Here is a 23,370-nt window from a genome sequence, read left to right on the forward strand (position 1 = left end):
CACACCAGACCAGGCATCTGGCCTTGAGGTTTGGCATGCAGTAGAGGACACCAGAAGAAAGTTGTTACACCTGAGGCCACAACTACCCAGTTCTGTTTCTGGTGGCAGAGGGAACTGTCAGTCTCACTACTTGGGAGGCAGGACAACCTCAGTGGGAGAGGTCCAAGAAAAAGCTCTACATGCCTGAAGCAAACCCTGTGAGAAATTGTGATGCCTCAGCCTACGAGACCAATCACAAGAAGCCTGTTTACGTGCCTGAGTTTATGGGCACATGAGCATCATTTGTATCCGAATTTCTATTCCCGCCCTTGTCCAGAAATGCAGCTACCTTGCTGAACTGAGCAGCTCCATGCCTCCCTCCCACCTAAGAGAGCAGCAACCGTGGCCACTTTCACTTCAAAATGCATAGGGTCGAGTAACAGCCCAGAGGTTGGGGCTCTTGCTCTGGAAATAAGACACCACTTTAATTCCCTTCTCAGCTGAAAAAAAAATTAAATCAACAGTTTCAATGAACATAAGTCATTAAGCCACAAACGTAGGTGGGAAGGGAACAAAGTCCATCTCTCTTTCTGAAACTAGATCAGTGCAGGTCCAAGAGTGACAAGGCTAGGAGAAGAAGAAATGTAATTGAGCCAGTCTGTAGTCCATAAATTAGGCACTTAGATGGCAGTGTAATCTGAAGGCAAAAGAGGCATGGGAACTAATCCCATAAGAATAAACAAGGTCTTTGGTGACCAGAGTTCACAAACCCCTGACCTAAAAGTTCATTTTTCACCAACTGTGTCCCCCTCTTGTTCCTTGTGGGCTCTGCAGTTGCAGTGCTGCAGCACGTCAAGTCCTTGCAGCCCATTGTAACTCAGTTTCAAGAACTTTGAATCAGAATTTTCAGGTTACTAAAAACAAAGGCTGAGGCCAGATGTAAAATAAGCAAATAGATTTTCTAGGTCACACTGATCTTCGTTTGCAACTCTCAAATCTTAAAAATAAAATGCCTGAGAATTTAACTCCAAAAAGGCTGCAATTATGGATGAGAAATCTAAATGGCTTGTTGTGGGAAAAATACTTAAAACCTTCATGCAGCACTGTTGTACCTCTATAATTTGAATGGCATATTTCTTGCAAAAAAATATTTACTTTCTCAATGAGAAATCCTCTCCCAAACTGTACCTTCATGGCAGCAGCATTCTTGAGCCACTTCATTAGTTCTCAATCATGTGCTACTGATGAGTATGGAAAAGAGAAAAGGAGGGCACACAGACTTTCATCTTTTTTAGTCCTTGCCTGACTTCATAAAACTATGAGCTCTGTCAGACCTTATCCTTCCTGGGAGCCTCAGGGCAATTCGGAAAGACTTTATGTAGTGGTTTGAACCTTGTTCTCCCCAGAGGCTAAGAGAAGTGGTAGACCCCAAGGGGTGGAAACCCCTGGAAGTTTTGAAGTTCTGCCCAATGGGCGCTCCTGCAGAAATGTAAACATATCACAACCAGACCGGAAAAGAAGAGTTGTAGTTTTGGTTGTAGGAGAGGTGGCCATGTTGTAGAGCCACGAGGTAGGGGCTCTGAGCCCCTTGGGGCCTCTGGCCCCCTCCCAGCCCCTGGCTGGGGGCTGCAGGGACCTGGAACAGCATAAAGCTGGGCTAGGTGCCTGTAGTTATGCCGGGAGATGTTTTCTCCATGGGCACAGAGCAGCAGCCGACACTGACCAGAGAAACGGTGGCAGAGAGCCAGAGATAAGAACCTGAACTGAAGGAGCAGAGAAGCAACATGCAGCACCAGAGAAAGGACTCCTGGAAGGAGAGCCGAGGAAAGGAGAGCCAGCAACTGAGAGCTACAGAGTTCTTGGGGGTAAGACTGTACCACACTCCCCCAAAACTCCCTTGAGATCCCTCTTGGAGAAGAGGGACATGGACTCCTATTTTGGAGAGCAGTTTTAGACATGCAGCACCGGAGAGAGAGGAGCTGAGAAGCTCGGAGCGTCCCGCAGCTGGACCGGGACGGCCAGATGGAATGTGGGGGGGCGACCTTGGCTTCCCCCCCTTGCACTGCTGCCACGGTGGCAGCCTGAGAGACAGGGCACAGAGGCCCTGCAAGGAGCTTGAATCTCCTGGAGATACCAGACCGTCACGAAGACCCCCCTGTGTCTTCGTGATATGACGTGGTGAAACGACCTTGTCTGGGGTTACGAAGTCCACGGAAGACCCCTCGGTTGTGAGGCGATGGGGCCGGGGGAGCTTGAATACCTCCCTCGTGGATGCTGGCAGAAATCCAGCTATCAGCTGCTGCATGTACCTGCTGCCTCAGAAGATGCTGCTGTTCAGAGACTGGAAGGGATCTGTCCTTCTTTCCCTCCTGGACTTTTATTGGGAGGGGAGAAGAGATCTGATCCATTGTAAATACATATGTCATGGTAGAGATAGTTTGTGATCATGTGTATAATGTGATATGGTATTTATTTGTACAGTCATTGTAATATATTTCCCTTTCCCCACTTTGAGTCTGGTGTGTTTTGTCTGGAAAAACCTCTCTCACATTAGGTTGAGATGTGGGAGGGGGGATGGAGCTAGGGAATTGGATTTTGGGACTATCTCAAACCATGACACTTTACAATCCTCTCTTTGAACTTCTGCAATCATCTATGCTTTGTTTTCTTTCAAAAACAGCAAGTGGGAAATGAGTTGTCCTGTTCTGGTTTCCTCCTGCCTGTTGTTTCTGAGGGAGGAGGCCCCTTTTCAGAGGGGTGCAGAGTGTGTGCTCCAAAATTCCCATTGCCTCTAATGGAGTACAAGGGCTGAGATTCAGGGGACCCTTTGAACATGCAAGATGCTCTCTGTGAGGGTATAAAATGCAACATTCAGTATCCATACTGCTCAGAACAGCAGGCCTGCTTTTCAAACAGAGGCTTCTGAAGTATGAGGTTTACAGGTAATGCAGTAGTAACACTGCCTGCCTATTTGCTCTGAAATTCTCAATTGCAGTTAGCATGTGTCTTGAAAAATTCATTCTAGCTGAGACTGGGATGTCAGATAAGGGACATATTGCTCTAGTGTTGTGAGTCAGAGGCTCTTTTATTCTTTATCTGTGGCAGTAGAAGCACATACAATGAAAGCTGTATCTATGACAGCTCCCGTATTGAAATGCCAGGTTTATTGTACTGCCTGTAAAGTCATACAAAAGAAACTCTCCAGGTTTCTTTTTCTTTCTTTTTTTTTAAGTACAGGCATGTTTGAACCAAGGCATTCCTGCTTCTCATAGCTGCCAGCTCCTGAGCTCAAGATTCAATGTTTCTCTTGTACTTGCTATGAAATGCTTAATCGAAGCCTTCCCTGCTCTGGGATAGCTGTTTCATTATTTATTATTGTAAAAGTATGAATTACTGAACTTCAGCCTTGGCAGATAAGTGAAATGGGAATGAACTTTCAGCTCTTTGGTTTTAGAAGGTGAGTAAATCTCTGGTGGAGTTTGCACACATGGTTGGAATAGTTCCCCTCGTTTACCCTGGCACAGCTCCACCGACTGCTGCTGCTCTGCCCCGATTCACACGTCCAGCAGCAGGGAGTTAGAAACTCAGGGGCCTAAGACAGCTGTAACTTTTTCATATTACTTGTCCAGCTTAGCTTTTAAAACAGAAAATTTAAAATCATATGTGAAGAAAATAGTTATTTTTCTCCCCTGGGTTATTAAGGGGGACAACCAGAGAGAGAGAGGAAGAAGATATAAGTGCTGAACTGAGGCTGACTCTAGAAGAAGAAATTAAATAAACAGTATAACTATCCTTTGCCTCTTGAACCAAGTCACACATAGCATTTCTCATCTCTTTTACATAATGCTCTGCAATAAGAAGTTCCTTTTAACCTGGTTTCCCTAGGAAATGTAGTGTGTATGTTCACACCATCTGCCTGTCACGTCTCTTCTCCAGCCTTCCTCCTGCCAGCCACCATTTGTCACACTGGTGTGTGACAGAGCAAGTCCAAAAGTGAAACCTGGCAGCTGTGTCCAGGAGAGATGAATGCCTGGCCACCCCAGCAAATGGAATGGCACCCACTGGAGAGGGGGCTCCGGCCAGCACGGCTGCACCAGGTCCTCTGCTCTTCCAGAGAGGACCCCCAGGACCTGGGGATGCCGCAGGAAGGAGCGATGGCACCGGGTTGCAGGAAGGAACTGGGAGGGTAAGCAGGACGTGGGAGAGAAATCCGTAGGAAACTGGCCTCTTTGAGCTTCGCTGCACACAGCAGTGGAGCCTGACACCAGACAGGCTCTAAAGAAAACCCCTTAAATAAGCAGATGTGCTTTTTCCAAAGTATCCACTGGTAAAATAAATGAAGCCAGTTAAATTAAGCTCCCATGTTAACATCCAGCAGTACAGCTCACCCTGATTTACCAATCTGATTAACAGCAGTCAGCAGTGTAAAGCTAGCATTTTATAATTTAGGATGGTTGATTTTAGTGTAATTTGACTTACTGTACACTGATCTCCGCTTTTAAAAACCAGGGAACACAAAGGTGTCTGCTCCCCTTTGGAAAAGGAAATAAATATTAACTTATCTGCACAATGTGTGAGCGGATCTAGCCCTGTTGCAGGAAACTCATTAATCTCAGATGGAAAATAAATAAACCAGGAGAGAAAAGGATGGGTGGGATTTTAACTTCCTCCACTTCCGCAAATCGTTATTTTATATGAACAAGTGCACGCCAAAGGTTTTAAAGAGGAACATTACTGCAAAGGACAAATAAGTTCATTGACTCTTTTGAAAGCTTTTCAGTGGAGGGATATTGTAGAGTGGTGTTGGGAAAACCCACCTGTTAAATGCTGCCTGATAATTCCCACTATTAGAGCACATTTTCCATTGCTGATGCCACTGTCAGTCTTGAGCCACCAGGACTCACATTTTCCATAGCAGGTGTCTGCCTAGGGCTGGATACATGTGATGCATGTGTGTTGTATCAAGAATTGTCTCAGACTGTGCATAAAAATTTCAGCCAAACTGGTTTTGCTCTTCAACGAGTATAAGAAAAAATGTACTGTTTCCCTTACATTAAAAAGAATGGCAACCTCATCTTTAGACAGTATCAAAGGCTCCATACTTTGGAGGAAAAGCATGAAATCTGGCATGAGGAGTGCTTTAGCCACTCTGGAAATCCACCTCAGGCTGGCTAAATTATGCGCCTGAGCAACATCAGTTTGGTCTAGATAGAGCTTCATAGCCTGGTTTCAAAGATCCTGCCTTCAGTGATTCTGGGTTAGTCTGGGGCTAACTGAGGTGTTTTTCTTCACTTTATTTTCTCCTCTATTCCTTTGGACCCTGCTGCTGGTTTGGAGAAACTCAGAAGAAATAATCACCCAAGGAAGGAACAGGCTGGAGAGGGAGAGGTGTCTGGACAGAGACCATGGGACAAGGGAAGAAGGTTGAGATGAGAAGCCAAAGATGGTGCCATAGCACAGCTGGTGCATGACAAGAATGGAGCAAAAAAGGATGCTAGATGGGACAGAGGGATGAGAGGGTCTGCAGCCACTGTACCCAGAGTCAATGACCAACACGTGTGCCACAAGATAAGATAGAGGCAGTTTTGTTTGCTGACAGGGAAAATGACAGAGCATTCAGAATTACACAGTTTTAAGAGTGGCAGAAAGCGTAGCTCAAGCTCATTTTCAGTCACAGATGGGTTGGACTTTCAAGGTATAGCCATATTAAAAAAAAAAAAAAAAAAAAAGAGATTTAGGAAATGGGTGATTGGCCCTTTATTTCCATAAAAACGTGGCTCTGCACCTGAAAACAGCCACTTGGTCAGTGGTGTTCTTGCTCTTCACGGGTGGGAGGTACTGTTGCTCAATGCCTTGAAAATTCAAATACTCACTGAGATGCCTTTATATAGCTTTAAATGTTGGCCTTTGCCAAAAACAGACATCTATGATGAGGGTAGCCAGCACTTCCACAATCATCCATGTATTAGTCCTTTCCAGCATTCTGTATCTGCTCTCACATCATTTGCAAAGAAAAACAGAGTGCACACTGAGTAACTACCAGTTCTCTCTCTGAGCCCAGGTTTATTCTCTGATCACTAAAGCAGCTTAAAACTGAGTAATTTGTATGGTGTTCACCTGCCAAATGCACCTCTTTCTTTTCAGATTAATCCATATTCTTTGGTAATCTGTAATTGTTAATGGTAGCGATTTCTAACAGCAAATTATTGCTATACTCTTCTTTCAGGTTTTATGAGATCCAGACCATTATGTGCTAAGGACCCCAAAAGCCATTCATCACAATCTGGGGTTATATTTCTATAAAGATGTAAAGCTTAGAAAAGCAGGTTTGGAATATTTGAGAAAGAGAGAACTTTTAATTTAAGCTACAAATTAAATTAATGAGAATGCAAATTTACAGTTATAGGATGGGTGTGTCACTAATTCAGACAAATGTCTTCCTGATAAGAACACAGGCTGGAAAAGCAAATGAAAGCCAAGTGTGAAAGCAACACAGCAATCCTTAGGGGAGTGCAGGCACATCTGCAATCAAATTAAAATAGCAAATAGCATATGACCACAGGACAGCTTTTTTACAGTACATATTTGGCAGAGCAGGCAGAGGGTAGTTGAAATGCTGGTTTGGATGGCAAATACACAAAATTCAAATCTGATTCCATCAACTTCTGGTGTGTCAGTTGGGAGGCAGGAATGAAATTTCAGGGATGCATTTTGGGGGACACTGGGACAGCACAAGACAGAAAGGAAAGGAGGGCACATGTCATATTTAATGGTTAATTCCTGCTTTTGTATTAGACAAAGAAATAGCAATGATGGTACAACACACTCTACACCAAGGATCTGTACTGTGATTCCCCTATTTTCTATTCACACACAATTCTGATGAGACAATTTATGATGGTTTGGGTGCTGACAGACATTGCTCACCTGAACAGACTCCCTGACATCTAATAAGAGCTGAGCTCTTGTAGTTTTTTGGTGTGAGGTCACCAATTTTGATTTCTTTCTTCTATCAGCTGCCTGCTTTCACAAAAATGAACTCACCCCTGAGTAAACTCAAATATCTTCAGACCTGTGTCAAATCTGATTGAAACTTGGTAACAAATCCAGTAATTATTGGAGAGGCGCAGACATCTAAGCCTTGATTCGTTAGATACTAAGCAAAAAGGGAAAAAAATAGAAAAAAAAAAAGGAAGAGGAGAGAAACTAGAAATTGGAAAAACTTTTAATATTTTGTATGTACTGAGAATCTAAATTGGGTAAACCCAACCACATCAAAGGCTAAAAGTCATTAGGATACCTTCAGATGTCTCTGCAGAATCCTCCTCCTCCGCACAGCTACTTCCAGAGCTTCAGCACAGTGCAGGTTCTGCGGCTGTGGAGCGCAGCCATCACGAGGAGTCCTGCGCTCCACAGCCCTTACCTGCAGGCTGGCGGGAGGGGAACTGCAAGAGGTAGTTTGGAAGGCTGAAGTAATGCAACCAGTGAGTCATGGCTGCAATGGATCCTCTGTGTGAAAGCCCTACATCTCAGCAATTTGTAGCTGTTTCTGACACCAGTGGATCATTACTAGCTTCTAGTACAATGAAAGCTGACCAACAGTTAAAGTCACATGCCTGAATTTTGCTAAACTTTGCAAAACGGACTCTTCTCCTTAATGCCTGAATATACAGCATGAGCATGTAATATTATCTGGATGTAGTTTAAATTAAGTGATATGGTTTTATTGTACCAACTATTTTGGGGCAGGGCAGGGATAAAAAGTGTTACTTACGTAGCAGGTTGGATAAGACTACATTGGAATTAAGTTTTCTGTCTTTAATTTAGATGTTAAGTGAACTGAAATGAATTACACTCAAATTTTTGATCTCTATCTCGAGGATCTCTGTGAACAATACATGATAGATGTGCAGTGCTGAGACCCACAACAGAGGAACTGGAACTTTTACTCAGGGGTGCATAAGTCTTTGATTCAGGCGTAAATGTTTCCTTATTTATTAAAAGTTGGCCAGGGGAAATCAAGAATTCTGGAGAAGAAATTATACATGTTTCTGATCATCTTGAAATATGCCTGAAGAAGAAACTACTATTCCCCAAACAAAAATGGGTAATTAAAAGTTATGCTTTGTGACTCCAGAACTTGAAAAAAAAATCATATGGTGTCTAATTAATGTCTATATGACTACTTTCATGTCTTTTCTCAGGAGTAAGATATTTATAGCCACATACAAAAACAAGAAAAAAGCCTAAGGGAACAAAAACAAAAACCCACCACCCAGGACCTTAACTGCAGCATCTGCAAGCCAGCAGTCATGGAATACTTGATGAAGTGCTTAAGGCTAGGAAGGCTGATAATGAGATTTCTTTTAAGTTCACAGTGCTGCACATTAAAGAAATCTTGCAACATGAATCTGAAAGGAAAAAAACATTACATAGCAAACACAGGCTGTTTTTGTTTTTATAGAAGAGTCCTTTTCATCACCCTTTGCTGGTGTCAAGAAAGACAAACAGGTTTAGTAAGCAGCACACTTGGTCCACAAGTTTTCCCTCAATAATTTTGCATTTTGTTTGTGTACTTAGTATCATTTCAGTTCTGGTACTGTCTGGCAAGTGCCCCAGAGAGAAGAGTGGTTCTGAGCTCCCACTCGGTCAGTGCAAAAAGCCGGAGCTCCCCAAGGCAGCACCTGACGCAGAACCTGACACAGAACCTGACACAGAACCTGACACAGAAGGCCCCCTGCACACAGTGGCACTGACTGCACACAAAGTGCTGTCACATGTACAGCATAAACAACCTGCAACCAGATAGTTCCACCTCTCTCTCTGGTCATTTCAGTGGTTGAAACTGCCACATTACTTGCTGCAAGATTGGATCTGGCATTTGCAGAACTACACTTGAATCATCAAGTTGAAGAAAAGTCTAATCACTTCCTTTGTCTACTTTTCAATCCTTTTTATAAAACCAAATAATAATTTCTGGTGCAGAATCCTTATATAGAATGACTGTAATGTTTCTGATAAAAAGTGTAAGTGTATGGGGTAAGCACAGTTATGCTTACCCCAACATAACTGTGTCCAGGAGTTTGTTTGTAAAAATGTCCTTTAACCCTTTCTTTTGGTCTTTCCTATTCTAAATGGAAGTGAAGTGGCAATGCTAGCATATTCCAGCTGCCTGCATGGACTAGTCCAAATTAACTTTCCTGGTTTTCCTATCTCCTGTAATTTTTTCTCAACACCCCCTGTGACGAGAAAGAATGTGAGCTGACAAACAGGTAGAGCACATAAATGAACCTGTACTGAGAAAAAAAATACATTCCAACAATTTTAATATTGCACAATCAATCACTAAAACTTGACAAAGCTAGTTTTGTAATTCTAACTTCTAGCATAGTTTTTCCTTACAACACTGCATATTTGTCTTTCGGCCCTGGTGTGGGTATGAAATGGTTTCTGAACCAAAAGTATCTGTTGTCTGCCAGACCCTTGTTCCCATTGTTGCTGAAAATGGAAAATGAATAGTGAATGACATAGGCAACTGCATGAAGAAATAGGATTGCTTTACAATTAAGATAGCAGAACTCTGTTGCTGGGGGATTGGAGTCTGCTCTGCTTCTGCTAGAGTGTTCCAGCAAAGGAATTCTTATCGTGTTAGTCCTTAATTTCATAACTCTTGTTTTGGGTGCTGACTTGATAACCTAGATTTGATTTGCAGACACACTGAAGTTAGCTGTAGCTGAGGATGCAGAAACTGTGCTTTGAACATACAAAGTGATAGAAAGCATTAGGTACTACTAGGAAAAAGATCATAAAAATCACAAGCAGAAATTAGGGGATATGTTTAGTCTAGCTTAATATGCAGGTTTCACAATGCAATGCTGTAATTGCTACAGAAACTGGAAAAGAAATATTATCCCTATCTGTCCATCTCAACACCTGTCTGATGCTACAGGGCTGGATGCCCACGATATGGCAAAAAGGTACTGAAGACAAAGGTGCCACTTAACAGCACTGCCCAGTGCTCTCCTGAGCTGCAGCTACCAATGCCTGGAGCCAGCTCTCCTGGCAAGACAAGCACCATCCCTGGCAGGCCCTCGTGAGGTCTCATGAGTGACAGTTTGTCAGATTTCCTGTTGGAACAAAACAGCAACACCATCACAATCGCTATGTGATCTGTCAAGAGAATGAGAGACACGTAGCTGACTTAGCTCAGAGTAACCCCTGGTACCGTCTGACCAGCGTTAGATCCGTCCACAGATAAGCCTTCAGTCATCCCTCCTCAAAGAGTGTCAACTGAGGTGTTGTTACTCTTTGGTAAACATTTTTGCTGCTCTGTGGGCCACAAACCCGCCCTTGGAGCTCCAGGAGAGTGATTCCCATAGTGATCTGTGCAAGCACCAACCTTAGTAAACGTATTTGTTCATCATCTACAAAACATCACATATAAGAGACTCTTAAATGCTGCTGGAACCCAGTTGATCTTAAGTGACAGTAGACTGGCTTAACCCAAATGGTGACACATGAAGACCAGCATCAGGCACGGCAAAGGCTGTGTGCCTTAACAACCTTCTGCACACAGAAAACCTGGAGACAGCTGGAGTTTTTGACAAACACAGTCTAAAGTAAGAGAATCAGCATACCTTGGGCACTCACTGTCATGGCCATATACCTTGGTTAGAAGAGGAAGATCAGGAACTATTTCCAAGATGAATGCAAGGGTTTACTCAAGAAACCTGCACTAAGTATAATAATTATTATGTGCTACTCATTTAATGACTACTGTGGCCTGTGACACATTTCATCTGCAGCAGATTTCACCATTTTTATCTTGCCATGATTAATATTATTGGTAGATTAAAATCAATAAAAGCCATATTGTTACCCAAGATAGCCAAAACCTCTCCTCCTGATATCTGGCATCAGAATGCAGCCAATAGCCTGACCACCAAGTTGTGGCAAGTGGAGAGCAAGTAAAAATGGCACTAAAAGATCTTGAGGATCCGCCCTGGAAAAGATGCCCACGTAGCAGATGACTTCATTGACCTGCCATGCCGCACCAATATCACTTCCAGGAAATCCCACAGTCAGCAAACCCTCCCACTGCAGGCTAGAGCTGGTGGAGCAGGCACAGCAGGGTCTCCTCTGGCAGCAGCCAGTCCAGTGTGTGAGTAGTGTGAGGGTGGATCCTGTGTTCAGGCAAGGCAGCTGCTCATGTCCTGGGCTCCCTCTTGTCTTCTCAGAGTGTACATTTACAGGTCTTTGACAATAAGATGATAATTTGGCTATTTTTTGTTTTGTTGCAACTGTTGTCTTATTTATTTTGTTCACCAACACTCATTTAAAAAAAACCCTTATATTCAAACTCCAAGCCAAGCCAAGTCTCCAGGTCTCCTTGCCTAGGTAATCTGAACTCGTTCCTAACTCTTTGTCCTGGCTCTCTCCCATCCGGGACTGCTCACTCTGTCCACTTGCTAGTGCCACCCACATCCACTGGTTTCTAGGGCCAGTCTCTCTTCTGGTACTGCATTCTCAGAATACCTCCCTTCACCATCTCAGCTTCTCTATCAGTTTCCTTTTCTTGTGCCTCAGTTTCTTGGGCAGTTTTTTCCCCCCATCCTACATTCAGCTCTACCATCTCTTCATCCTACAACTCTAATATACTTTTTCTGGATGTTCAGTCTCTGCCAATTGTTATTTCCTTTGGTGGCCTCAAAACAGTATTCCTGTCCTGCCAATCCTGAGTATCTGCCTTCTCTGCAAGTTCCAGTTTTCACCCCACATGTTCCTACTTCCAATACAGCCTCCTGGTTCTCCACAGAAAGGCCTCAGATCTGGCTCTTGCTTTGTCTGCCTCTGAATCAGACAGCTTCTTCCTTCTCATTGCCTAGAATGCCAGGAGAGAGGTCACTGAAAGTGCAGGAAAGTGTCCCTGCTCTCCAGTCATTGCTTGGCTCCAGCTCAGCATGTGGCAGCTGGAAACAACCATTATTGGGAAATTCTGTCTCCATCCTGTACTCGTGGGCTGCACCATGTGTAGTGGCTTTGTGCAGAGAGTGCATGCCCAGGCTGGGAGCTGAGAGGGGCTGGGGAGCCTTTTTTGAACTGTGGGAATGATGCACAAACAGGACTGTAACTATGAGAGACATAAGCTTGCTCTGGGACAGTCTTAACCCTTAAGGAGTAGCAAGTGTCTCCATAAACTGGGATTTAAAATATCTTAAAATTTGGGCAAATGAGAGTAGATTTTCTTTGGTGCAGGGCAAATGAGAGTAGATTTTCTTTGGTGCAGGGAAAAGCATCTGACAAAGGCTTCCCTTGCTCAATTTCAAAGCAAACTTTCTCCATAAAAAGTTTGGGGTTTTCCTATTGAAAACCAATATACCCTTCCTACATTTTATTTCAGAAATTACTAAACCCTTTGGTTGATATTTTCTCCAGGCAAGAGAAATACACACGTGATGCAGCCAAACAGTATTGACTTTTCCACTCTGGATCAGTGTAGCTGAAAGCTGGATCCTGCGTCGGAAATGTTAAGCCCTGCGTAACAGGCTGTATGGGCTCTTTAAAAACTCGGCAGAGCTGCTTACTCTACCTTGTGCATGTGTTGGGAATCAGCTGAAGGGCTGATTCCCATCAAGCAGATTTAAATAGGTTTCCAGCTTAGGGAGAGAAATGGCTGTTTGTCTCTTAGGGGAGCTGTTCCTTCCTCCAGCCCCTCCCTTATATGTGCACATACATGCACAAAAAAAAAATAAAAAAAAAGCAGAATGGGGATAAAAGTACTCTTCAGGCAGAAAAGACCATTCCCCTATAGAGGCAGAACAGCACTTTTGGCAGACCTGAGCAGTACTGGAGTTTAAGTGAGTTGAAAATAAAAGACTGATAATGAGATTTTGTGCTAGATTGGCTGGCTTGTGCTGGCAGGCAACAAGCACAGCCAGCCTGCTTACCATTCACCCTAGATGAGATAGCCAAAAATAGAAACCAAAGAGCCACAATCTGTTATCCAATCTAGAGAGGTATAAATGTTGACTTGGAAAGACCACTACTCTCAGACAAAATGACAGCTCTGAGTTGCAGCCGCTTGCCTTTCTCTCAATCAGGCCCTAATCTTCTCTAATTGCAGAAACAGTAGAGGTCCCAATTCAGACCTCTCCGGAACAGTCAGAAAGGAGTCTGAGGATGGAGGAATATGGCATTCACCAGCTCTGGTCAGACTTATGGCCCCTATTTCTGCTGATTCTGAGCGGCTCATGGTTCTGTTGGGTCTAAATCGCCTTACACAGGCAGGAGCTGTGCCCAAGCGCAGAGGAGGAGTTCTAGGAAGTCTGAGAAGCAACACCTGCTTCACCCTGGAAGGAAGAACAGGTTTGCCAGTGGATTATCCAGAAGACACTTCTTCCTGCATGTGAGCTTTGCTGCAGCCTGAGCTCAAAGCATCTCTGCTTCTACTTAGGAAGAGGTAAATCTGAGACCATCACACTATTGCCTGCAAGGCATTCGCCTGTGCTTGAGTCATCCAGAGACAATGAATGAGCACAGATCTAAGGCATCTGGCACTTATCAGGAAGCTCTAAAGCTTGTGCTGTTGTGGCCATTTGGTAAAGACTAAGAACAGCACAGCTGGGTGCCATCCTAATAATAAGGGCAGGGTTGACCATACCTTGTTAGGTGTAAAAGGAAGGTGTAGATCTTGCTGGATCTTGGAGGAAAATTTACATTAAATTCTAGTCTTTCCTAGTATCTGGAGGGAATACAAGGCTCTCAGTTTTTGTCAGGCAACCCTAGTAAAGAGTAGTTTAACAATCTGATAGAGAACAAGTATGCTTGATAAAGACTGGTAATAGCTGAGTTGTATTCAGCATCAGTAATAGGTGTTCATTTTTCAGTCTAGAAAATCCTCTCTATCACTCACTAAATGCATAAGTGCTGGTGGTACATCTCAGGCACTATGGCTGCTGTAACTCTGTTTAATGAGGGAAACATCTATAGGGCTGGTAACTTTTGCCTGTATCATGTCCCCAGTTTTGATATTCTCCAGTTTGCAGCCACATACATAACAACATTTGTGAACAGGGAGGGCAAGGTTAGCTCCAAAAGAACCCTCTTTCCTCTGGAATAGACTGTTTGCCAGAGGCACTCAGCATCAGTTACCCCATGAGAGAATTTTAAACTGAAAATATGCCACAAGTGTATGCCAATTTGTGAAAAAATACATCTGGCTCCGTCTTCTTTATTAGGTGGTGTGCTTTTGTGAGATGGTAGTTGTATATTTCCTGTTAATCTTGGTGTTATGTCTGTACCTGAGCAGTGGCCACTTTTCTAAGGCATTTCCTAAAGGTTAAACTCAGTACTTCAGCTCTAAATGATGATAACTTAGGATAACACTAAAGAGATCTGTTTTCTGTTCTACAGCCACATACTGCCCAAAGGGAATGAAGCAGTGGGTTGTGCTCCTTGCCTTGGATCTGTTTTGCACAGGTGTTCTGCACTCAGAGAGGATTAGACAAGGCTTAGTGGAGAAAATGTAGGGAAATGAGATCAGGCAATCAGATAGCAAATTAAAATGAAATGATAGGTGCTTATCCAACAACATTCTAATTTTCTTCATACTTCTTCTGCCTACCATTCAAAACCACATGTGTGGCTGGTGGATCACACTCCCTGACTTCTGACTTTGAGCATCAGAGTTCTCCTTAATTTGCGAGTGGAAGACTAAAATGCACATGCAGGATCACACTCATGGAACAGCACATTCTTGGCTTGCAGCCACATCCAAATTCATTAATAACAGTAGTTTTCTGTAACTGCCAGGAAAGATAAAGAAAGCAATGACATTTTAGCTATCTCGTGATGCAAACAGTTCACCCTCCCAGGAGTTCAGCAAAGTAAAGCAGAAGCCTAATTAGAGATGATACATCCTAAACTTTGCATTCATTATGTCTTTAATTCTTTCACAACTCCTCCACAAATCCTCAACTTGTTTTGTAAGAAACTTTAACATCAGCATTTAACTCATAAATACACCTTTGTTTAGAAGTAGTGCAAACACACCTTTTTTGTTCTGAGTTTCAACTGTATGTTTTTCTCCTCTCCAAGTACTGTATTAAAATGTAATATGAATACTAAGAAGTATGAAGGGTTTGTCTGCTTTTAGTACAGTGCAATTTGATGGTGGTAGGTGGCTTAGTAAAGCAAATCTAAACCATTAAAGAATATTAAACAAGATGCCAGTAGGTGTGCCAGGGATCAGGAGGTGGCAGCAAAACTCTAAGGAGATGTTTGATTTCTGCATGACAGTAATGGAACTATTTTAACTGCAAATCAGAACTGATAAATCATTAACATGTGAGATTCTAATATAAAAAACAAGAGATGGCCAGACACTGATCAAACAAGGAGGAATTGTATGAAAAACTGTTGAATATTATGAATTGAAAAACAGCCATCATTAAAACCTGAGAGAGCATTAATAATTAATGTAATAATGCAGTAAATGGGACTTTTTAGAACAGGAAGACTCCAAGTCAAAGAAGGTTCCGACAGAATTTCTCAAGCTGAATGGAGTAGCATCAGTGGACGTTTTGCAAAGCTCAGCAAATTGGATGGTAGCCTGATGACTGGACAAGTTTATAGGTAGATATAGATATTGATGATATAGATATAGATCAGGAGCATGAAATTGGATGAAAGAGCACAAAAACTACAGAACAGCTTATCTGATATGGTTTGGAAGTAAGATCCTGAGGAAGACATCCAGGAAAGAATTCAAAGTAAAACAAAATTTGAAATGTCAGTCTAACAGATAAATTGTTGGGAGACAAATTGTTGTATTTATACTCAATCAACTTCATTTAGTTTTTATTTCATAAATGAGAATTTGGTGGTATGAATGGCAGAAGGGATATTAATGTGGTTTGCAGTAAGGAAAACTGTAAGACTGAGCAAAAAGAACAAGACATGTCTGGAGAAGGGACAAAATTGAGCTTGGTTATTTATCAAAACTGTGTGAATATTCAAAATAGCTTATGCACAGCAAAAACATCCATGGCAAGCTCCCTGAGCATGTGGAAGAATAAAAAGATCATATCTGAAGATGTGTGTATGTTTATGATAGCTGGATCCTGAGGAGAAATTATCATATATCAGGTGGTCTCACAGAAAAACACTGGGATCTGACTAAATACACTGAAGGTTAGTACTAAGTTAGTACTGAGACTGTGGAAGAGCAAACTTCAGCTCACTCAGAGCTCAGCTGGGAGGGATTCCATGAGTAGTTTCCATGGAGGGTAAAGGAGCTAGTGAGTGCTAGGAGTTTTTCAAGAATGCTGTCCTGGAAGCACAAAAACAGTTCATGCCCTCTAAAGGAAAGCAAAGTAGGTGCAATAAGAGACCCCCCTTGGCTTAACTGAGAGCTTCTGCATTTGCTCAAAACCAAAAGAGACGCATACCAGAGATGGAAAAGTGAATGAATACCCATTGAGGACTACAAGAGCCTTGCCAGGGTGTGCAGAGATGCAGTTAGAAAAGCAAAAGCTCAGTCAAATTGAAATTGGCCAGAGATGCCAAAAAACACAGGAAAGGGTTCTTCAGGTATGTAAACAACAAGCAGAAACAGAAGGGAAATATTGGCGAGAGGTGAATTAGACACCAACAACCCTGAAAAGGCAGAGGTTCTCAATGCTCTCAATGCTCTCAGTGCTCCGTCTTTACCAGCACTGTTGGGCCTCAGGCCTTGGGAACAAAAATCCAGGTTGATGAGAACACAGACCCACCACCAGTGAATGAAGAGCTGGTGTGTGAACTATTACCTTGACCCGTCCAAATCAGTGGGCCCTGCCAATATCCACCCAAGGGTGTTAAGAGCTGGCTGATGTCATTGTGAGGCCACTCTCCACAAGCTTTGAGAAGTTGTGGAGACTGGGGGCAACCCAGAAGGCTGGAAGAAGGCTAATGTCACACCCATCTGTTTGAAGAGCTTAAAGGAGGCTCCAGGAAGTTATAGACCCATCAGTCTTACTTCAGTCTCTGGGAAAGTTATGGATGAATCCTTCTGGGTGCTATCAGATGAAGTCAGATGAAGCATGTGGTTGGGAAAAGCCAGCACGGGTTCACCAAGGGCAAATTGTGCTTGACAAACCTGATCACCTTCTACAACAAAGTAACCTGTTCAGTTGATGCTTTTGCCAAGAAAGGTTGGACCAGATGATCCTTGAGGTCCCTTCCAACCTGGTATTCTATGATTATAGACAGGGAAATTTTACAAGGTAAAGGGAAAAAATCATGTATTTTGAGATTTTTATAAATATAATGAAAGAAGAAAGTTAAAATTACCTTAAGAGCAGCTAGAAAAAATTCTTAACCTAAACAACTTAAACCAACAAAAAATAATGTTCAACATATTTAAATATTTATTCATATTAATGTATTCAAGCTCCATGTGTCCTACACAAACATGACAGATTTCTACTGTATCAGTCAGAAATCTGGACTCTCTAGAGCACTCCTCTCCTCCAACAAACTAGGACTTTACTACAGGTTGCATCTGTAATAGGAAGACCATGCAAATAATGTGTACACATGAATGTGCAAGTTCTTTCGATGAAACAATTTGCATAATTCATTTACTATACCTAGATATGCTTCAGAGTTTTGCTGAAAAAAAAATTCAGAAGGTTTTTCAATTATAATAGGAAAAAGTGAGAACAAAAATAAATATGCCTTTAATAAATGAATCCATTTTAACATATTTTCCAGTATCCTTGATTCGCAATGTCTGAAACATTATATTTTCCAGTATCCTCAGTTCGCAATGACTGAAACAGATATTTTGCTGGTTCCAGATCTGTTCAGCCAGTCCTTTGTGCTAGCCACAAGCTCATCTGCTGGAATACTCTGAAAATGAAAGAGTAACACAAAAAACCAAGCAAACATTTACAGTGCAACAGAAAGAAAAAAAATGTCTAGGACTATTTATTTCACTTGCACCAAGAATACTGGAATTTGAGACAGAAAAAAAGAGTAATATTGATTATTGTATCAGACCAAAATGAAGGAAATAAACTTGGCTGGAGGCAGCTGTCATAAACATTTTTAGAGCCATTCAAATAGATGTGTTTGAAAAAAAAACCAACCCTGTTCTCTAGAAAATTTTCTAAATAAGCAAGTCTGGTCAACTCTTCTGTAAATGTAATGGGATAGAAACTGTGTGCCAAAATCCAGACAACACAGCTTGAATGCTCTAAACAGAGTGGGAGACACCTGAGATGGCTCTTTTAAATTATGCAAGAATCTCAGCTATGCACAGCACTCCTGTCAGTGTCAGGAGGTGAAGAACACCAAAGCAGTTTCTAAACACACACAACTAAACACATTGAAAGCAGCAGTTCTCCCATAGGGCTGGACACATTTTGAAGAGAAACTGGCTCAATTTCACTTCCCATTAGTGATTGTGCCAGATACAGCAATTGCCCGCATGGAAAAATAATTTTAGGAATATATTTAATATGTTTTTAACTGCCTTGTAACAACAACTTAGCAACTGAAGAGAGAGATACCAACACCTTGTGATGGGGTGGATCTTTAGAGACAACCAGGAAGATTCTGTGGGCGTAGAGTGATCTGCAGACATGGTACCACCTGAGATGTCCTTTTACTGCTGCACTCCCCTGAGAGAGATGTAGGATGCTGCTTTTGCAGATTTCCAACCATGTCAGCAAGACAGAAGAAAATATCCCAGCCATATCAATCATATCTAAAGTGTTTAGGGGACTCATGTCACAACAACTTCTGAAGTACCTTATTTCTTTCTGCCATTTTCCACCAGAGAAACCTCTGAGAGGAAATGAAAGGGAGCGGGTCATCTAACCTGCCTAAATTTGCCTCCCTAGCCAATTTTTGCTAGTCTGGCTCTTAGACTTTCAGACTCAGACTGATTTAATGACTTTGAGATGCTTAGTTCTTAACCAAAGTCATGTTGAAGAATGTTCTCTGAAGGTAGTTTGGAAAAACCCTTGGGTTTGAAAAAAACACTGACTGGGGTAAAGCTCTTCATTCTCTCCTTAGTTTCGTCTTGTTTGCTATTACTGAGTGTTCAGCTTACATGAATTGCTTTGCTTTGGACTTGTGGAGAATACGCCCTTTTCCAAAACCAGTGGAGGGCTCATCTCACTCTTGCCAAACCCTACATATAATAGGAAAAGAAGGATAATACACGGATGGGTACAATGGCAATTCATCTTTCTGGCTGGAAGCCTTGTTTTGGAGTTTTGTTGCTTAGTGTCTGTCAGCACTTTCATCCTGGGGAATTTAAATTTCTCCTAAAACAGCCTGGCCTCAACTAAAAGTTTGCATATAAATTATCAGAACTCAAAACTGTGGCTTTTTAATTAATTAATTTTCCAAATGAGGTTAAGTCTTAAGATATGAAAAAGTACTTGGGTGGTACTCAGCATAACAAGAAGGAAATTACTAGCTTGGCATTTGTTTCATCTTGTGAAATATTTATTTAAAAGGAACGTGAGATGAATATTTAAAATATGATCTCAAAGCCCACAAAAAGTATTCATCCAGAAACTGAGCTACATTTGAGGTGTCTAGCATTTCTAGGCACTGTAATTACTCTACTGGCTTTGAGAATAATGTATTCAAGAACTAACCACGTATGTTCAACCAGTTTCCTTTCAGGAATGCTTCAGCTGCTGATGGATCACAAAAGGAAAGATCATGTCCTGTGTTTGAAGATATGGATAAGAAGGAAGTAATTGTTAATTATTTGCTCATCTAAACAAAAAAATGATTGACAACATAATGAAATCATGTAATCCTGTAGTGTGCCAAAAAAAGGTAATTTTAAACTGAACAGGAACAAAGGTCATAGGGAGCTGAATGAGATTAGTCACATTATACACTACAGAGTTATATGTCTAGTAATAAAAGACATGCCCAAGAAATTAGAGGAAATTGTAAGAACTAATAGTCTGCTACTAGTTTAGCAGCATCTATTAGAAACTAAAAGGAATTGCTTATATATCTCAATGAATTTTTGGCACAATTAAGCACTTCACTCGAAATGCTATTTGAAGAGAATGCAAAAAATGCCCACTAAGTGCAGGAGAATTAAAACTGTCCAAAACCACCTGTAATGACACACTTTGAGGAGATTAGCCAAGAACTAGTATCAGTAAAGTGTGGCGTAGACCAGGGTTGCACTTCCCCAGGTTGACAGTCCAGTGCACTAAATGCTGGGTTTTGTGGACATTAGACACCACTGCTGTTGCAAACATATGTATTTATAGTATCGGTGTATTACTTTGCTTGAAAAAGAGTGGAAGTATCCTTGGTGTATTTTATTATATGAAAAACAAACCCATTAAGAATAGATCCAGACACTGGAACAGCACCAGGAGGTCCCACACCTGGGCCGGGAGCACGGCAGAGGACAGGGACCCAGTCCTGGGAGGACCACATGTAATATAAACATTGAGGATTCAGAGTGAAACAAAATAGGATGATCAAATCTCCAGCAGAAGAAGCAAATCAAAATACTGTTTTCCCATTGTACCTTTTAAAGAAATTTTCAGTAAACGTTATAGGAATGTTGTCCCATTACCACGAGACATTTGGATTGCAGTGAAATAACATGGTTCACTGGTGGCACGTGCATTGTTCGGAAGGCATGGGGTTGAGAAATTAATTAATTAGATTTGCCAGTACTGATTTCCAGGCTCGGACAAACAGCTGCTGCAGGTTACTGCTGTTCCCCTGTGCGCTGAGCTACCCACTAATACAAAGGTCCAAACAAAAAGCGAGCTCATACATCCAGCAAACAATTTTTAACAAATTTCTAGAGAGGAGTGGGTGTGCATGCAAGGGTGCTCCAACTCAAAGACTGAAATACGTTAGCATAATAAGTAAACAGAAGCAGGAGGAAGCTCAACGGCGCAAACATTAATTGTGGCACGAGCTTTGCCTTCGCTTTCCTGCCAAACCCTAACACATTCGCACAGGAGACCCCCGCGGCCCGCCTGTGCCGCGCCGCCCTCACGCCCGACCCGCGCGCCCGAGCGGGCTCCGCAGCCGCCGGACCCGGACCCGCCGTCACGCGCCCCCGCGGGGCGGGCCCCGCCTCCGCCGCGGGCCAATCACCGCCCCGCCCTGCGCGGCCCCTGCCGCCGCCGGCCAATGGGACGCGGCCCTGGAGCGCGGGGGGGGCGGTGCGCGCGCGGCCGTTGGGCTCCGGCGGCCCCGCCCCGGGGGGCGGCTCCCAGCGCGCCCGGCCCGGCCCAGGCGGCAGCGGCGGCGGCGGCGATGCGGAGCCGGAGCGAGCGGAGTCGCGGGTAGGCGAGCTGAGCTGAGCTGAGCTGCGCCCGCCCGGGAGGCCCGGCTGCAGGTACGAGCCGCAGCCCCGCGGGGGTCCAGGGGCTGGCGGGGGTCGCGGCGGGGCGCTCCGAGCCGCCCGCGGGGCTGCACTGTGCCGTGCCGGAGTGACTCCTCGCGGGAGGGGTCGGCGGGCGGGCGAGGGGATGCGGCAGGTGCCGGGCTGAGGGGGCTCGGTGCCGGCGCTGCGGGGGCCGCCGGTTCCAAGATGGCCCCCGCCCCCCCGTCCCCGGGAGCCCCCCAGGAGCCGCGGGGGCCGCACCCCCGCCCGCGGGGTCCCCCTGCGGGGGCGGCTCCGTGCGGGGAGCGCTGGGTCCCGGAGCCTCCCCCCGCGGGCGATCCCGGCCGGGCGTGAGCGGGCGGGGGAGCTCACGGTGGATCTAATCACGGCGAGTGCCTCGGCCGTGCCCGGCTTTTAAAACCTGCCGGGCTGCCGGGATTCGTTGCGCAGAGCTCGCTCTGGCGAGTAATGGATGTGGCTGAGCCATTAAGGGACACCGCGCTGCGCAGCCGGGCTCTGGAGACCTATCAACTGCGATTTATGGGGTATCGAGGCCGGGAGGCGTTTTTATGAATTGGTTGATAACAACTTAATTCACCTGTGGAGCTAGCTCCTGTTAATGCCTACATTTAATCTGTGTGGAGCAGTAAACAGTGTTATTAATCTGGCGTCTTGCGTGTGGGGAAACGTGGATGATGATATTTGGTGTAAGAGCTGGGAAGAGCAGCAGGCACTTTAGCTTGCTGCTTGTGTGCTTTCACCTCTGAATTCCTAGCTTCGTTTTATTCAATCTGTATTTATAACAAGCTGCCTTTCTGCATTTCCGGAGCTTTTTCATTGATTTGATTTCTTAAACAGCTCGCCACATCTCTGCCTTTCCTTCCCTCTAAATAAACTGTAGATAAACTGCAGGTACAGTAGCTTTCAGTGACCATAGAATCTTCAAGGTTGGAAGAGACCTTTAAGATCATCAAGTCCAACCATCAACTCAGCATTACCACTGTAACCCTTAAACCACTAAACCATATCACCCAGCACTGGATTTCTTCCTTTTGAAGAAGACTGAACTGTCTGGACAGTGGTGATCAGCATTTTTAGACCTCATGGCAATCTTCAGTAGTTGAATTCACAATTTGTTTTTTACAGTTAGGGTTTTTGTATGAGGTTTAGAGTTCTTATTTTAAGTTTAGTTAGATCAAGAGCTCCATTTTAACAAGGCATGTTGTTTTGTAGATGTTCATTTTCAAATGTAGTAATTAGAATTTTGGTATGAGGTATCGTCCTTTAGGTCTCTTTTATGAAGGGATATTTACATCTTGGACATATTTATAGAAATATTTTACTTAATTTACAACTAGGTCATTCACTTACTGAAAGTATTGCTTGCTCTTATTTGATGTGGATGATCAAATCTATAATCTCACTTGGAATTAGCATTGGGATTTTGCTAGATGTTACTGTTTGGATTGAGTAAGTTTTTTTGTATTCAGGATGTGTGATTGTATGTAGCTTCTAAAAACTGTCTTAAAGCAATAGTTAATTTAGGGTTTGGGATTTAAACTTGTAGAGCTAGGAAATGAGTGAATGAGAATCATCAGTTTCAACTGTGCCTGCTTATTCATCAGTATGGAAAGGAGTAAAGCAGTAATCTAAATGGTGATAAGTTGATTTAAATTATTTCAGACATCAAATAGCTTTGAACTTTATTGTGTATGTGTTTATATTTGCATGTGTACACTTAAAAGGAGCAGAGGAAGTCCCAGAGCTGCCAATTGCTGTCAACTGGCAAAGTACATCAAGGAAGGATTGTTTTGTGTTTACTCTGTTCCTGTTCTCTCCTTTAGCCATCCACTAGCAGTCCTTATTAGAAACAGGATACTGTGTCAGACGGACCTTAAACCTGAGTTAGTATTGCATTTTTGTGTTTGTAATAAAATGTTTTCTATGTAGTAACATGCCATTAGGAATTTAAATTGGGCAGGTGTCGGAGCTGTAAGTTTTTAAGAGTACAATTT

General features: G+C 43.2%; 1 protein-coding gene across 4 annotated transcripts in view; it reads left to right on the forward strand.

Annotated features, from left to right (window-relative positions):
• Positions 1 to 21,281: 21,281 nt before the first annotated feature.
• Positions 21,282 to 23,370, forward strand: part of MPP7 (membrane palmitoylated protein 7) — a 150,423-nt gene continuing 148,334 nt past the window's right edge. For all 4 annotated transcript variants that reach the window (XM_027717352.2, XM_027717356.2, XM_039380633.1 and 1 more), the window contains exon 1: positions 21,282 to 21,367. The gene's annotated coding sequence lies outside the window, so the exon portion shown is untranslated. The remainder of the gene's footprint in view (positions 21,368 to 23,370) is intronic.

The sequence above is a fragment of the Pipra filicauda genome, unplaced genomic scaffold, assembly GCF_003945595.2.
Source record: "Pipra filicauda isolate LSUMZ 115617 unplaced genomic scaffold, ASM394559v2 scaffold1_size10287979_pilon, whole genome shotgun sequence".
NCBI classification, from domain to species: domain Eukaryota; kingdom Metazoa; phylum Chordata; class Aves; order Passeriformes; family Pipridae; genus Pipra; species Pipra filicauda.